This window comes from Pseudophryne corroboree, chromosome 9, assembly GCF_028390025.1.
Source record: "Pseudophryne corroboree isolate aPseCor3 chromosome 9, aPseCor3.hap2, whole genome shotgun sequence".
In the NCBI taxonomy this organism is placed as follows: domain Eukaryota; kingdom Metazoa; phylum Chordata; class Amphibia; order Anura; family Myobatrachidae; genus Pseudophryne; species Pseudophryne corroboree.
The window spans coordinates 207,176,484-207,192,347 of NC_086452.1; the positions used below are offsets into that span (position 1 = coordinate 207,176,484).

The 15,864-nt window shown below is 43.4% G+C and overlaps 1 non-coding gene across 1 annotated transcript; it reads left to right on the forward strand.

Moving 5' to 3' along the window:
• The first annotated feature begins 5,073 nt into the window (after positions 1–5,073).
• LOC134959563 (U6 spliceosomal RNA) lies at positions 5,074–5,180 on the forward strand. Its single transcript, XR_010187577.1, has one exon. It is a non-coding gene; the product is annotated as a U6 spliceosomal RNA (small nuclear RNA).
• The last annotated feature ends 10,684 nt before the right edge of the window (positions 5,181–15,864 follow it).

Consider the following 15,864-nt stretch of genomic DNA (forward strand, 5'->3'; position numbering starts at 1 on the left):
CTGTCTCTGTGCAAATGGACGGGCTCAATAAGGCATTGAGAGTCAGGGTGCAGACTTCTTTGCAAAATTGGAAAGGTCACAGTAGCTAATCTTAGATAGTGTGCTATTGAACATCACAAGAATAGTGCTAGGCACAAAGAACAACAGGTGGAGAGGTTGAGGATGGTAAGTATACTGGCACATACAGGAAAGACCCATCAGTCCAAACCCCAGATCCCTAATGGTCAATAATATGTTACACTTGTAGGAAGGAAGGGCATTTTGCCAGAGATTGTAGGAGTAGTAGGACACATAGTCAATATAGATCCCCTAGACAGAAAACACGAGCCACATTATTAAACACATAGACGGGACCAAGGGACATATAGTAAGGAATCATAAGCCATATAGAAAACACAGATTCGGTTAATGGGAAGAACAAAATTAATGCAACTTACTAATGTTACATTTCACTGTTCTAGATGCATGTCCATCACAGGTAGAGGAAATGATCTCACAGATACCAGGTTCCCTATGTACTTAGGATGGACAGGACACTGGATTGATGGCTGGGATAGTCCCAGTAGAGATAAGACACACAGAATTTTTTTTTTAAGGGGAGTAGACCAAGTAGAGAATCACTTCCCCATAGTGCCCAATCCAGTTGTCAAATTTTTATAAAATCTTCTTCACCTCTACAAACTCATCTCACCAACCTCTATTCTGTTTCTCTACAGTTTCCTCTTCATCTTTTGCGTTCACACAGGGTGGTACAATACATGGACCCAAGTACAGTATAAACTCCACATGCCTAGGTTCTTCAGAGTTCTGCCCGAACCCAGTATATCTCAACAGCACGATGACACCAGTATTACTGCAGTGTGCCTTGTCATGCACAAAGGGTGGAGAATGGGAATACTGGTGAAGGGAAATTTTGTGTAGACACTGATATGCCTGTTGGTGAATGGCAAACCTGACATTTTCTTTTTCATTTTCTTCTTCTTTCTCTCCTCTAGAGATGTTTCTTTTTTTTTTTTTGAGTTATGCTCATGGTACTCTACATTGCAAACACACGATAGTTAAATTAAGATACAAAAATTTGTGTTCCCTGCAGGAAGAGGCAGTCTGGAGGACAAAGGGGTATGGCCAGGAGTCCTCAGGACTGTGGGCAGGTGGACACGGTAAGCCAGTAGCACCCAGAGCATACCTTCCAAGTCTAGCTGAGGTGGCACGCGGTCTGACTCATCTAGGCAAAGAGGGTAGGTGCAGGCTGATGAGAGCCTACTGGTGTGCACCAGGATTCTATTCTCATGCAGGTAAGAGAGCAATGACCTGTCTTGCTTGCTTGAGGAAGAATATTGGTAAAGCAATACCAACAGAGCCATCCCATATCCCTCCTGCAGATGGATCTTTTCAGGAAATACAAATCGACTTCGTACAGTTAACACCCTTTAGGAATTATTGTTATGTATTGGTGTGCACTGATGTTTTCTCAAACTGGGTAGAGGCATTTCCTACCGCCACGGATGCTGCTGTGTTTACCGCAAAGAAAAATTGTGCAGAAATTTGTGTGTAGATAATGGTACCCCTAGAAGTAGGAGCAAAGCTTGAAATTGTACTATTGTGATCATAGATACTGCTACTAGTATTATGTAGCTTCGGAACCACTCCCAGATCTTCACTCAATGAATCACCTTCTTCGAAATTTGTTTTTGTTTTGGTATTTGTGTTTTTTTTTGGGTTGTTTTTGGAAGACAACCTCATGTCATGATTGATCCGCACAATGATCAGAAATACACCAATGAGGTGACAGTACAGTACCTTGTTGAGATGAGCCAGCATTTGAGAACTTGACAAAGAACTTGAAACTGTTGATTGCTGGAATGCCAAATGCTAACTGTCTTGATTGTGAACCAAGAGACTGTGTGATTGTTCTTACGCTCAGGTTGCCTAATAGACAGGTGGGAAGGACCATACCAAGATTTGTTGACAGCACTAAAGGTCGCCGAAAGAGAGACTTGGGTCCACTCATCCCAATGCAAGAAGGTCGCTGACCCGGAGAGAACTCGTGACAAAGTAGTTTATTGCTCACATTCATCGAGTTGTGAACTGTGTGTTCGAAGTGAACTGTGTGTTCCAAGTGAAATGTGTGTTCAAAGAGCAAGGTGGAGAGCAAAGTGAACTGTGTGTTCTAAGTGAACTGTGTGTCCAAAGAGCAAGGCAAAGAGAACCTGGTATCACCAGAGACTCTGTTCCGTGAAGACTGAGAGGCGGCACTGTTGTACACTACCTGAGCGTACTAAAGGATTGCAGAAAGACCAGTCATTGTAATTGATTTGTTATGAACAAGAGTTGTTTTGTTCTATTTCTCTTTTCTCTCTTTCCCGCTAACAAGCATTTTCTTTCAGGATATTCTATTTTTGCAAGGTTTTTTTTTTTATGAGGAGTCGAGTGTGGGACTGGAACTGGTTCTGTAGGAAGGAGTGATCTCCTTATAGGATCCCAGGATTAGCCGATCAGTTTGTTAGTCACAGAAAAATCAAAGTTCTAGTAGTTATGGAGTTCAGAGGTAATCAGGAACAATCAGACAATGGCTATTCACACATTGCAGATAAAGAGCTCATTAATATATGTGGAAGAAAGGTTTATGAGTGGCTCTCACCGAACTCCGAAGGTTTACGTTATTTAGGAAGGACACTACTTATAACCCTTGTTCAATGATTAAACAGACCTAGCATACGTTCCAGAAATGGAAACAATGTTCAGAAAATGATAGGAATATGTAGATCATGAAAATTTTATATGTCACTGTCATGATTTGTTTGTGTCTTTTTCATCTACCCAGAACCTCAATTGAATACAAACATCAGTGTACAAAGACGTAGGTACATGTATGTGTGAAATGATCGTCGCAAATCAGACATTATAGGCCAAAGCACTGTCCCAGCATACTCTATAGGTTGAATGTTGTCCCACACCCAACCAGTGGTCCTGTGACTGCCGAGTGCATATAGAGGATGTCTCGTCCTCCTCCCTGTCTTCCCCAAATATAGTCAAGTGTCTGATTTGCGAAATGCATACATACTTTTTTTCTTATGTTAATAATTGATGGCAATTATTGTTTACTGCCAAAGGGTGGACTGTCGAAGGCAAAATATTACATAAAGAGAACATACAAACTACACACATTTAAGTCGCTATACTTGCAAATATGCGCAGCGAGCACAGCAATATATGGTAACACACGCATTTACACGGACATGCCACAGAGATGGATTCGACACTTATTTCATACAGTACATAATTATAATAATATCAAGCGCCAGACATCATGATGATTTAAAATTATCTAATGAATTAATGTCATGAATGTGTATTATTTGAATGAAACAAGATAGACCTGTCATGTTTACTATTGAAACGACCAGATTAATGTGTGGATTCATTTGATACTTGTTATTAAGTTGTAGGACATTGCAACACGGAATTATGATTAAATGTATAAAAGCTAAAATCACTTTTATTAGAACAATAGATATTCCAAACAGGTGGTGGACAGGAAACTCAGGCCAGCCCCTTTGGACGTCACCAAGGCTGAACCTGTTTAGCATATACAAAGAAACTAGTGACTCATCATGAACGAGAGAGAGACCCCTCCCCCAGAAACTAGTTAACACATTTTGCTGATCACACAGGAAGGTAGTTCCTGTTTTGGTCTAAGAGTTGCTGTAAGGTCTCAGTGGAAGATGGAGTCCCAGCAATACATTACAGAGAGAGTGATATGGACAGACGAATTTATATAACTTAAGGATAATGGTATTGTATTGCTGGCATGTAACTGTATGTAACTATGTAACTGTATGTAACTGTAAGTTAAATCTGCTTACTGTGTGAGTTGTAATCATGTAACTATAGGTATACTGTACTTTGTAATATATATTGAATCCATATCCTTTTTAATAACAAATATATACATCAGTAAGCTTTGGAACTCAGATAATGTGTGGGTGTATTGTTTTCTCTTATGGGATGCAGTGTTTTGCGATGTATAGCGCACATACATGGGATATGGTAATAAGAGGTGCAGGCGTTTGCAATATATATTAGAGCAGGCATTTTAAATATTTGTGAGAAATCAATTTGGCATTCTTAATGCTTACGCACAAACAAACATAATTACCTAGGGCTGAGAGGAGGACACTGGTGGCTCCGGCATTTCAGATTGTGAGGACGAAGGAGCAGCTGTTGGATGAGCATGCGCAGCAACTCCCCAGCTTTCCTGTCCATGACATTCTGTTCTGCTGGTTCACTATCGTGGTTTATTTTGAGATGGAGGCACAGCTGTCTCTGGAAAAAAGAATCTGATCCATCAGGGGGGTTTGTGGGTACTCAGAAACCCCGCCTGCTTGCGCCACTGATATACGTGCTTGTGTTGTCCTATGGATACAGTATGTGTGTGTGTATAATGTATGTGGTGTGCTATGTATACTCGTGTGTGTATGTGTGCGTGCAATGTGTGTGTGTGTGTGTGTGTGTGTGTGTGGTGTGCCATATAATGTATATGTGTGTGTGTGTGCTATGTATGTGTATGTATGTATGTATGCAATGTGTATGATGAGCTACAGTATGTATGTGTGGTGTGCTATGTATACAGTATGTGTACAGTATGTGTGTGGTGTGCTACAGTATGTATGTGTATGCAATGCAAATGTGTGTGTGTGTGGTGTGGTGTGCTAAGTATATATGTGCAATACGGAAACCCCCCTCAGTAAATCCTGCATTTACCCCTGCACCACTAGTCCCACCTTTGGTTGCTGCATTGTGTTAGCCTGCCTGTCATACAGCTTGACAGGTGCTGCAGCGCAGCAACAGTGGATAGTAGTGGAGTGTGCTGGGAAGAGCGATTTTCCAACCCGGCGCCACCTTTAATGCTTTCCCCACTTACTGCATCACCCCGGCCATGATTGCAGGGATATTTACATAAGTCATGTGCAAACTGCTGTTTCTGCATGACTTTCCTGGGGAAAAGACATTAATACCACATACAAAACAAAAAGGACAGGGTAGTCCTACAAGGCAAACTAGTCTGCACAAGTGCTTGTTTCAGCAGCACATATACTAAAATTGGAAAGATACAGAGTAGATTGGCATGGCCCCTGCACAAGAATGACACACAAGTTAATGGGCAGCATGGATGGTGTACTGGTTAGCATTACTGCCTCACAGCCCTGAGGTCATGTGTTCAATTCCAACAATGGCCCTAACTGTGTGGAGTTTGTACATTCTCCTGTGGCTTGCGTGGATTTACTCCAGTTTCCTCACACGCTTGAAAAATATACTGGTAGGTTAATTGGTTCCCAACAAAATTAATCCTAGTGTGTAAGTCTGTGCATGTACACGTAGTAGGGAATGTAGGTGGTAATTCCGAGTTGATCGCAGCCAGCAACTTTTAGCTGCTGCTGCGATCAATAGTCCACGCCTATGGGGGAGTGTATTTTAGCTTAGCAGGGCTGTGATCGCTTGTGCAGCCCTGCTAAGCTAAAGAAAGATTCAAGCAAAACTAGACTAAGGCTGGACATACTTACCCTGTGCAATGGATCCAGCGATGATGGGCCCGGCATTGATGTCACTCTTCCGCCCTCCGTTCTGCTGGACACGCCTCCGTTACACTCACCACTCCCCGAAAACGGCTCCAAACAGTCTGGATCCGCCCAGCCACGACTCCGTCCTGTCAATCTTCTTTGCGGTCCGTCCTGCGACAGCTTTCTTCTTTAGATGCGACGTAACCCAGCGACCTCTGTCGCCGGGAAATGTCGCGCACGCGCACAGTGGCTGCCACGCATGCGCATTCTGCACCCGCTCGCACCGCAGGGAAAATACGCTGCGTGCAAACTGGTCAGAGTGACCCCCATAGATTGTAAGCTCAACTGGGGCAGGGACTGATTTGAATGGCCAAAATATTCTCTGTAAAGCGCTGCAGAATAAGGGGGTTATTCAGAGTTGTTAGCAATTGGGCAAAAACACATTTCACTGCAGGTGGGGCAGATGTAACATGTGCAGAGAGATTTGGATGGGTTATGTTGTTTCTGTGCATGGTAAAAAATACTGGTAGCCTTATTTTTACACTGCAATTTAGATTTAGATTTTCACCCAAATCTAACTCTCTCTGCACATGTTACATCTGCCCCACCTGTAGTGCAACATGGTTTGCCCATTAGTGTGCTTTTTGGTTTGCAAACCACTCTGAATAACCCCCTATGTGTGTGCTATATAAATAACTGCTAATAATATTAAAAAACCTTGTAGGACAATCCTGTCCTTTTAGTTTAGTATGTGGTATAAATTTAATTGATCGTCATAGGTAGCACCCCTGATGTCTCAGTGAATTAAACAGAGATTACAAATTCAGGGTACTGTAGGGGTTCCGTATGATTTACCAGCGGTAATATACCAACAACGGCATTCCCGCCGCCAGTATGCCGGCAGCGGGGCAAGTGCAAAGAGTCCTCTTGCGGGCTCGCTGCACTTCCAAGTTGTGGACTCGGTGTCTCACTGTGTTCACCACAGGTTCTATTCCCACTCTATGGGGGTCATGGACACCCACGAGTGGGAATAGTCCTCTTGAAAGGGTATTCCGGCTGCCGGCGTTGCCAGCTATCAGGATTACAGCGTTGGTATCCTGAACGCCAGGATCACTACAACCGGAAAATTCAACGTATACCTGGTGTAGTTATTGATTCAATTTCAGACTAGTGCTGAAGTCCCCTCTTTTTCTTTCTGTGGGAAAAGACAATAAATAGGGCCTTTGAATTTATAATTATCTTTCAAGAAGGTTAAGTTTTTACAGTACTTTATAATTAAAAATAATGACTAGAATATTTCCTTGTTCGAGCGTTTCTGAGCACTTCAAAATCTCCAGGAGATTTTTGGACATTTGGTAAAAGACAAATTTTCAGTGATTGCAAACTGTGAATTTTGGCATTGGAATGATAGGTCACAAGTCAGTGTTTGTTGAATACCTTAAGAGTGCAGTCCAGGCAGGAATGAGAGAGCAGTATGAGAAAGTTATAAATTCAGTGCATGAATTTGTCACCACTGATTATATTAAGTACATAACTGATTTTTGATGTACATTTGAATCACACTGTGTGTAAAATATTAACGTTCATATTTAAGCAAATCTATGACATTATGTACCCTATTCAGCAAGGATCTCAAAATTGAGAAAACGGTTGGAAGGGGCGGCCTAATTTAGGCAGAGTACAGTAAGGGTATGTGTTCATAGTAGCAAACATATGCAGACAAGAACAGACTTATATATGCCCATCTAAGCTTTATCATTTACAGGTGCGAGAGGGCTGGTGCAAATACACAGTAACAATGATGGTTATAGGGGGTCATTCTGACCTGATCACATGCTGCCGTTCATCACAGCGATCAGGTCAGGCTGTCATTGCCTAGCGATCGCCTCTGCCTGATTGACAGGCAGAGGCGGTCGCTGGGTGGGAGGGGGCTGCATGGCGCCGTTTGGCCGCCGTTTTGTGTGGGAGGTCCAGCCAACGCAGTCATGGCCAGACCGTGTGTGGGGTGTGGGCAACAGCGGCTGCGTGACGTCACACATAGCCGCTGTGACCCGGGCAGCGATGAGTAGCTCCCAGCCAGCACGCAAAACTGCACTGGCCGGAAGCTACTCCTGAAGTGTAAAAGCATCACCGCTGCGCGATGCTTTTGTTCTTCTGTGGGGGAGGGGGGTGGCGGGCCTGACATGCGGGGCGGACTAGCCCTGTGCTGGGTCAACCCCATATTGTCGACAGGCATAAGGTCAACAGGGTCAATGGGTCGACAGGGTCAAAAGGTCAACATGGAAAAGGTAGGCAGTAGAAGAGATCAATAGGTACAAAAGGTCGAAATGGAAATGTTGGAAACAAAAAAAGAAAGGCACAAGTTTTTTGGGTGTAATTTTGTATGTTTCGTTATATGTGATCAAAAGTATAGCCTTGCAGTGTTGCTTCACTCCCCTTTAGCACTGCCTACCTTTTACCTATTGACCTTTGAGCCTGTTGACCTTTTGATCATGTCAACCTAATGCATGTTGACCATATGGTGTCGACCAATTAACTGTCTATTTATACATTGGAACGCTGAAGCTGATAAATGCTTACTTCATTGAACTGGAGAGCTGAACTAGGGTGCAGCGCCATAAGAGCTTTATGACAACCTGTGCTGGCCACACACCCTGAGTGCATGATGTCATGTTGTCATGCTGAGGGGCGGGGCCACCGGGAAGAAAACACTGCTTATAGTATTCCCATGATGCTTGGGCAGCACTGCAGCAGCAAAACTGGCTGCAGGGTATCATTCCAGCAGTGGCAGTGACACCCACAGAGCCTTGTACTCTTTGCGATGGCACTTCTCACACACCCTTAGTTATGACCTGCTAAGGAGGTTTTTAAGATCTTATGAAATCTTATATCTTAAATCTTTTCAACTCCACTTTGTACATGGATCTCAAGCCTGTATACGCATGATTCAGAGATCTATGCATCTCCACTAGCAGCTGATGGGGTGCAACTGTGCGACAACTATGGGTTATCATGGACATGATGCCTACTTGTTCTGAAGGTACGTCATTGGCATGTAGATGGAATTTTAGGTTGTTTGTCTGATTTCAGGCTTTCAGGTGAACAAGCCCACGTGGTGAAACTTGTTCTGAGCAGCTGACCGGCTCCTCTCTGCAGGGGGAAGCCATACTAGGAGGCGATTAGGCAGAGACTCCAGTCACCTACTATCTACAATAAGGTATCTTCCTTCAAGTGTATTTGCCTACCTCCCTGCAACACAATCATTATTTGTCTTACATAGGGGTCTTCATCTTACATGATGCCCACCATACAGTGTCATATGATAATCTATGCCAGTGCCACAGAATATAAAGCACTATATACATCTTTGTTAGCATATACTTGTGGAACGTTTAGTATAGAGGGATGCAAAATTAATCATTATTGACACATGTTGGTGAAATGATAAGATTCAATTCCATGATTGGAGCGATCAGAGCAAGCTAACATCTGTGCAGGGTCATTTTAAAAGAGGAGGAGACACGTGTTCAGCCTCCTCCATCAGGGCCCCCTCCACGCTGCTGTCAGTGCTGTAGAGACAGCGCAATAAAGGGTGCAGACTGTAATACGCATGTGCAGATTGCCGCACATGCCAGGAGGGCCGATGGGCTGGTGGGCCAGTGCGGTCACACAGAAATTCGGGAACACCGAGCGCAGCACAGCTTCTGACTCTCGGTTTGTGCCACCCCACCGCCTGTAGTGCTGGTTGCACGTGCATGTACGCTTTTCGGCCCTGGTCCATCCCCATGTAGGACTCTTTCAGTCTACAAAATCTAAGAGTGATTACTTTACTTCATACAGGTCTGGTATCCGTTATCCGGATACTTAAAAACTGAATTATTCTGAAAACCGGCATACTTCAGCTCTGTAGTCACGTCCTGACGTGGCCAGATTTATGATGTCACTGGAGTCCGCGGCCAATCACAGAAGGGTGGGGGAGTGACTTTGCAGCCATTACCAAACTGTCACTACTGCTGGGACCCGCTGTGGACACACTGGACCCCTTCTTGCATACCTCCCAACATGACCCTCTCCAGGAGGGACAGAATGCTCTGCTCCTGGACTTCCCTCTTAATGTATGATTGCCATCACCTGTGCTGAAACACCTTTCTTATCCAGTAACCTGTTCAAAACAGGTGCCAGCAATAATATTAGGAGAAAAGTGCAAAAGCAGAGCATTGTGTCCCTCCTGGATAGGGTCATATTGGGATGTATGCTTTTGTGATATTTTTGCATAAGATATATTGCATGCGATTGATGAAGCCGCTATACATCGCATACCTCCCAACATGACCCTCTCCAGGAGGGACAGAATGCTCTGTTTCTGGACTTCCCTCTTAATTAATTATTGCTGTCACCTGTGGCAAGACACCTTTCTTATCAAATAACTAGTTCAACACAGGTGATGGCAATCATACATTAAGTGGGAAGTCCAGGAACAGAGCATTCTGTCCCTCCTGGAGAGGGCAATGTTGGGAGGTATGTTCTTGCCCTGTGCTGGGCGGCCCCCAGCATGTGAGTAAAAGGACACAAATCTGGCTTTGGATTTCAGGTGGACCTCTTGCAGAAAGAACATCCTGATCCTCATATAACTACTGTACAAGCATCTGCATAGTGTGTAGTTCTCCACTCTAAAGTGATAGGGAATAAACACATAAAAAGCATAAAAAAATGTTTATTGAAAATAGTATAATTTTCTTCTGTTCTATAGCCAATCATAAGCAATCCAAGGGCAACAATGCATACTTGCCTACTTGACCCTCTCCATGAGGGAGAAAATGCTCTGTTCCTGGACTTTCCTGGTGAAACACCTTTCTTATCAATTAACTAGCTCACCACAGATGATGGCAATCATACATTACCAGGTAAGTGCAGGAACAGAGCATTTTCTCCCTCATGGAGAGGGTCAGTTAGGCAAGTATGCAACAATGTAAAAAAAAATCTGTTGAACAGCACATGGGGGGTAATTCCAAGTTGATCGCAGCAGGAATTTTGTTAGCAGTTGGGCAAAACCATGTGTACTGCAGGGGAGGCAGATATAACATGTGCAGAAAGAGTTAGATTTGGGTGGGTTATTTTATTTCTGTGCAGGGTAAATACTGGCTGCTTTCTTTTTACACTGCAAATTAGATTGCAGATTGAACACACCACACCCAAATCTAACTCTCTCTGCACATGTTAAATCTGCCCCCCCTGCAGTGCACATGGTTTTGCCCAACTGCTAACAAAATTCCTGCTGCGATCAACTTGGAATTACCCCCATGGTCTAGTGGAGATAAAATGTGAATGAAAGTAGCCAACCAGAGTGACTTGTATGTAACTGGTTGGATCATGATAAAATAGTTTTGATTGATTACTAGCATATTACAGCATATTTGCTATGAATTAGTTTAATCATTGCCCATGAGAGGTCTATACATAAGTATCCAATTCTGGGAACAACAGGAATTAAGTTGTTGTTTTATACATTAATACATTTATCAGTATGACATTAACTACTGTTAGTAGTCGGTGCCAGTGGCTGATAGGGCAGTACGGATGGTGTAATGGTTAGCATTACTGCCTCACAGCACTGAGATCATGGGTTCGATTCCCACCATGGCACTGTGGAGTTTGTATTTTCTCCCCGTGCTTGCGTGGGTTTCCTCCCACAACCCAAAAATATACTGGTAGGTTAATTGGCTCCCAACAAAATTAACCCTAGCGTGAAAGTGTGTGCATGTACATGTGATAGGGAATATAGATTGTAAGCTCCACTGGGGCAGGGACTGATGTGAATGGGCAAAATATTCTTTGTAAAGCGCTGTGGAATATGTGTGCGCTATATAAATAACTGGTAATAAATATTGAGGTTACTCCAAAAAGCCCAGAGCAGAGGAGGCCCAAGGCCCTGATCTCATAACCCTATAAATGAGAAAAAATGCAGTGTAACTGTAATAGTAATATTGCAGTACTAATACATTATTATAAGTAGTGATGTGCACCGGACATTTTTCGGGTTTTGTGTTTTGGTTTTGGATTCGGTTCCGCGGCCATGTTTTGGATTCGGACGCGTTTTGGCAAAAACTCCCTGAAATTTTTTTTGTCGGTTTCGGGTGTGTTTTGGATTCAGTTTTTTTTTTTACAAAAACCCCTCAAAAACAGCTTAAATCATAGAATTTGGGGGTCATTTTGATCCCATTGTATTATTAACCTCAATAACCATAATTTCCACTCATTTCCAGTCTATTCTGAACACCTCACAATATTATTTTTAGTCCTAAAATTTGCTCCGAGGTCGCTGGATGACTAAGCTAAGCGACCCAAGTGGCCAACACAAACACCTGGCTCATCTAGGAGTGGCACTGCAGTGTCAGACAGGATGGCCGATTTAAAAAATAGTACCCAAACAGCACATGATGCAAAGAAAAAAAGAGGTGCACCAAGGTCGCTGGATGGCTAAGCTAAGCGACCCAAGTGGCCGACACAAACACCTGGCCCATCTAGGAGTGGCACTGCAGTGTCAGACAGGATGGCACTTCAAAAAATTGTCCCCAAACAGCACATGATGCAAAGAAAAAAAGAGGTGCACCAAGGTTGCTGGATGACTAAGCTAAGCGACCCAAGTGGCCGACACAAACACCTGGCCCATCTAGGAGTGGCACTGCAGTGTCAGACAGGATGGCCAGTTTAAAAAATAGTCCCCAAACAGCACATGATGCAAAGAAAAAAAGAGGTGCACCAAGGTCGCTGGATGGCTAAGCTAAGCGACCCAAGTGGCCGACACAAACACCTGGCCCACCTAGGAGTGGCACTACAGTTTTCTAGCGAGAGGATGAGTGCTTCCATCCTCATGTGAATCTAAACCACTAGCCATGAACATAGGCCAGGGCCTCAGCCGTTCCTTGCCACTCCATGTCGTAAACGGCATATTGGCAAGTTTACGCTTCTCATCAGATGCTTTTAATTTTGATTTTTGGGTAATTTTACTGTACTTTTGTAGTATACTTGATGACACAGAGGAAGAGCAATGGACTACTGTACCGTACTGCTATATATATATACTGGTGGTCAGCAAAATTCTGCACTGTCCTCCTACTATAGAGTATACTGCGCACAACTAAAATGCAGCACAGGTATGGATGCATAGTAGACTTGACGACACAGAGTTAGAGCAGTGGACTACTGTACCGTACTGCTATATATATACTGGTGGTCAGCAAAAGTCTGCACTGTCCTCCTACTATATAGTATACTGCGCACAACTAAAATGCAGCACAGGTATGGATGCATAGTATACTTGATGACACAGAGGTAGAGCAGTGGACTACTGTACCATACTGCTATATATATACTGGTGGTCAGCAAAATTCTGCACTGTCCTCCTACTATATAGTATACTGCACACAACTAAAATGCAGCACAGGTATGGATGCATAGTATACTTGACGACACAGAGGTAGATAGAGCAGTGGACTACTGTACCGTACTGCTATATATATATACTGGTGGTCAGCAAAATTCTGCACTGTCCTCCTACTATATATACTGCGCACAACTAAAATGCAGCACAGGTATGGATGGATAGTATACTTGACGACACAGATGTAGGTAGAGCAGTGGACTACTGTACCGTACTGCTATATATATACTGGTGGTCAGAAAAATTCTGCACTGTCCTCCTACTATATATACTGCGCACAACTAAAATGCAGCACAGGTATGATGGATAGTATACTTGACGACACAGAGGTAGGTAGAGCAGTAGACTACTGTACCGTACTGCTATATATATACTGGTGGTCAGCAAAATTCTGCACTGTCCTCCTACTATATAGTATACTGCGCACAACTAAAATGCAGCACAGGTATGGATGCATAGTAGACTTGACGACACAGAGGAAGAGCAGTGGACTACTGTACCGTATTGCTATATATAAACTGGTGGTCAGCAAAATTCTGCACTGTCCTCCTACTATATAGTATACTGCGCACAACTAAAATGCAGCACAGGTAAAGATGGATAGTATACTTGATGACACAGAGGTAGGTAGAGTAGTGGACTACTGTACCGTACTGCTATATATGTACTAGTGGTCAGCAAAATTCTGCACTGTCCTCCTACTATATGTACTGTGCACAACTAAAATGCAGCACAGGTATGGATGGAAAGTATACGTGACGACACAGAGGTAGGTAGAGTAGTGGACTACTGTACCGTACTGCTATATATATACTGGTGGTCAGCAAAATTCTGCACTGTCCTCCTACTATATATACTGCGCACAACTAAAATGCAGCACAGGTATGGATGGATAGTATACTTGATGACACAGAGGTAGGTAGAGCAGTGGACTACTGTACCGTACTGCTATATAATACTGGTGGTCAGCAAAATTCTGCACTGTCCTCCTACTATATACTACAATGCAGCACAGATATGGAGTGTTTTTCAGGCAGAGAACGTAGATATTTTCAGCACACTGAGCACAGATATTTGCAAGCACACTGAGCACAGATATTTGCAGCACAGTGAGCACAGATATTTGCAGCACACTGAGCACAGATATTTGCAGCACACTGAACACAGAAACTGAGAGAACGCTTTACGTCCTCTCCCTATCATCTCCAATGCATGAGTGAATATGGCGGCGTCGTGTGGCTCCTTATATAGAATACGAATCACGCGAGAATCCGACAGCGGGATGATGACGTTCGGGCGCGCTCGAGTTAACTGAGCAAGGCGGGAAGATCCGAGTCTGCCTCGGAACCATGTAAAATGGGTGAAGTCCGGAGGGGTTCGGATCTCGAGGAACCGAACCCGCTCATCACTAATTATAAGGAGGAAATATAGCTATTTTTTATTTCCACAGATTATGCAAAGCAGCTTCTGTTTTAGTATAAACTCACATGCCCATTATTTTCTTCATGCAGCAGTGAAGAGCAATGAGTTTTCAAATGAAATGAGTTATCATAACATTGCAGTAATATTTCTAGTGATTGCTCTTGTAGATGAGTAATCCAGATGTGTAAATTAGCTACAATTTTCACAATCTTGTGAATGCACCAATTCTATTTTCCTGAAGCTCTGCACATTCCATTTGTCTTGTTTAGTCTGTCCTAATACTCATTTTAAAACAATTTCTTGCTTGGTACATAGAAAAGACAGTGACCAAGGGTGAAAAAAGTTAACACTGATGGAAATGGTTTTCTGAATAGATTCCCTTTCTGCCTTCATAGGACAGTGCAGGTTTGTACATGTGCCATATTTGGTTTGATGCGTATGGAAGGAATTTCTTGCTTTCTTGAGCCACAGTTGGCTAATCTGGGAGAGGTTTAACTTAATGGAATTTTAAAAACTTACGTGAACACGCCCATCTGTATAAAATGTGCCTATACTAAATAGAGATGAGCGGGTTCGGTTTCTCTGAATCCGAACCCGCCAGAACTTCATGTTTTTTTTCACGGGTCCGAGCGACTCGGATCTTCCCGCCTTGCTCGGTTAACCCGAGCGCGCCCGAACGTCATCATGACGCTGTCGGATTCTCGCGAGGCTCGGATTCTATCGCGAGACTCGGATTCTATATAAGGAGCCGCGCGTCGCCGCCATTTTCACACGTGCATTGAGATTGATAGGGAGAGGACGTGGCTGGCGTCCTCTCCGTTTAGAATAGATTAGAGAGACACTTGATTTACTAATTTTGGGGAGCATTAGGAGTACTCAGTACAGTGCAGAGTTTTGCTGATAGTGACCACCAGTTTTATTTATAATCCGTTCTCTGCCTGAAAAAAGCGATACACAGCACACAGTGACTCAGTCACATACCATATCTGTGTGCACTGCTCAGGCTCAGGCCAGTGTGCTGCATCATCTATTATCTATATATAATATTATATATATCTGTCTGACTGCTCAGCTCACACAGCTTATAATTGTGGGGGAGACTGGGGAGCACTACTGCAGTGCCAGTTATAGGTTATAGCAGGAGCCAGGAGTACATAATATTATATTAAAACAGTGCACACTTTTGCTGCAGGAGTGCCACTGCCAGTGTGACTAGTGACCAGTGACCTGACCACCAGTATATATAATATTAGTAGTATACTATCTCTTTATCAACCAGTCTATATTAGCAGCAGACACAGTACAGTGCGGTAGTTCACGGCTGTGGCTACCTCTGTGTCGGCACTCGGCAGCCCGCCCATAATTGTATATACCACCTAACCGTGGTTTTTTTTTCTTTCTTTATACATACATACTAGTTACGAGTATACTATCTCTTTA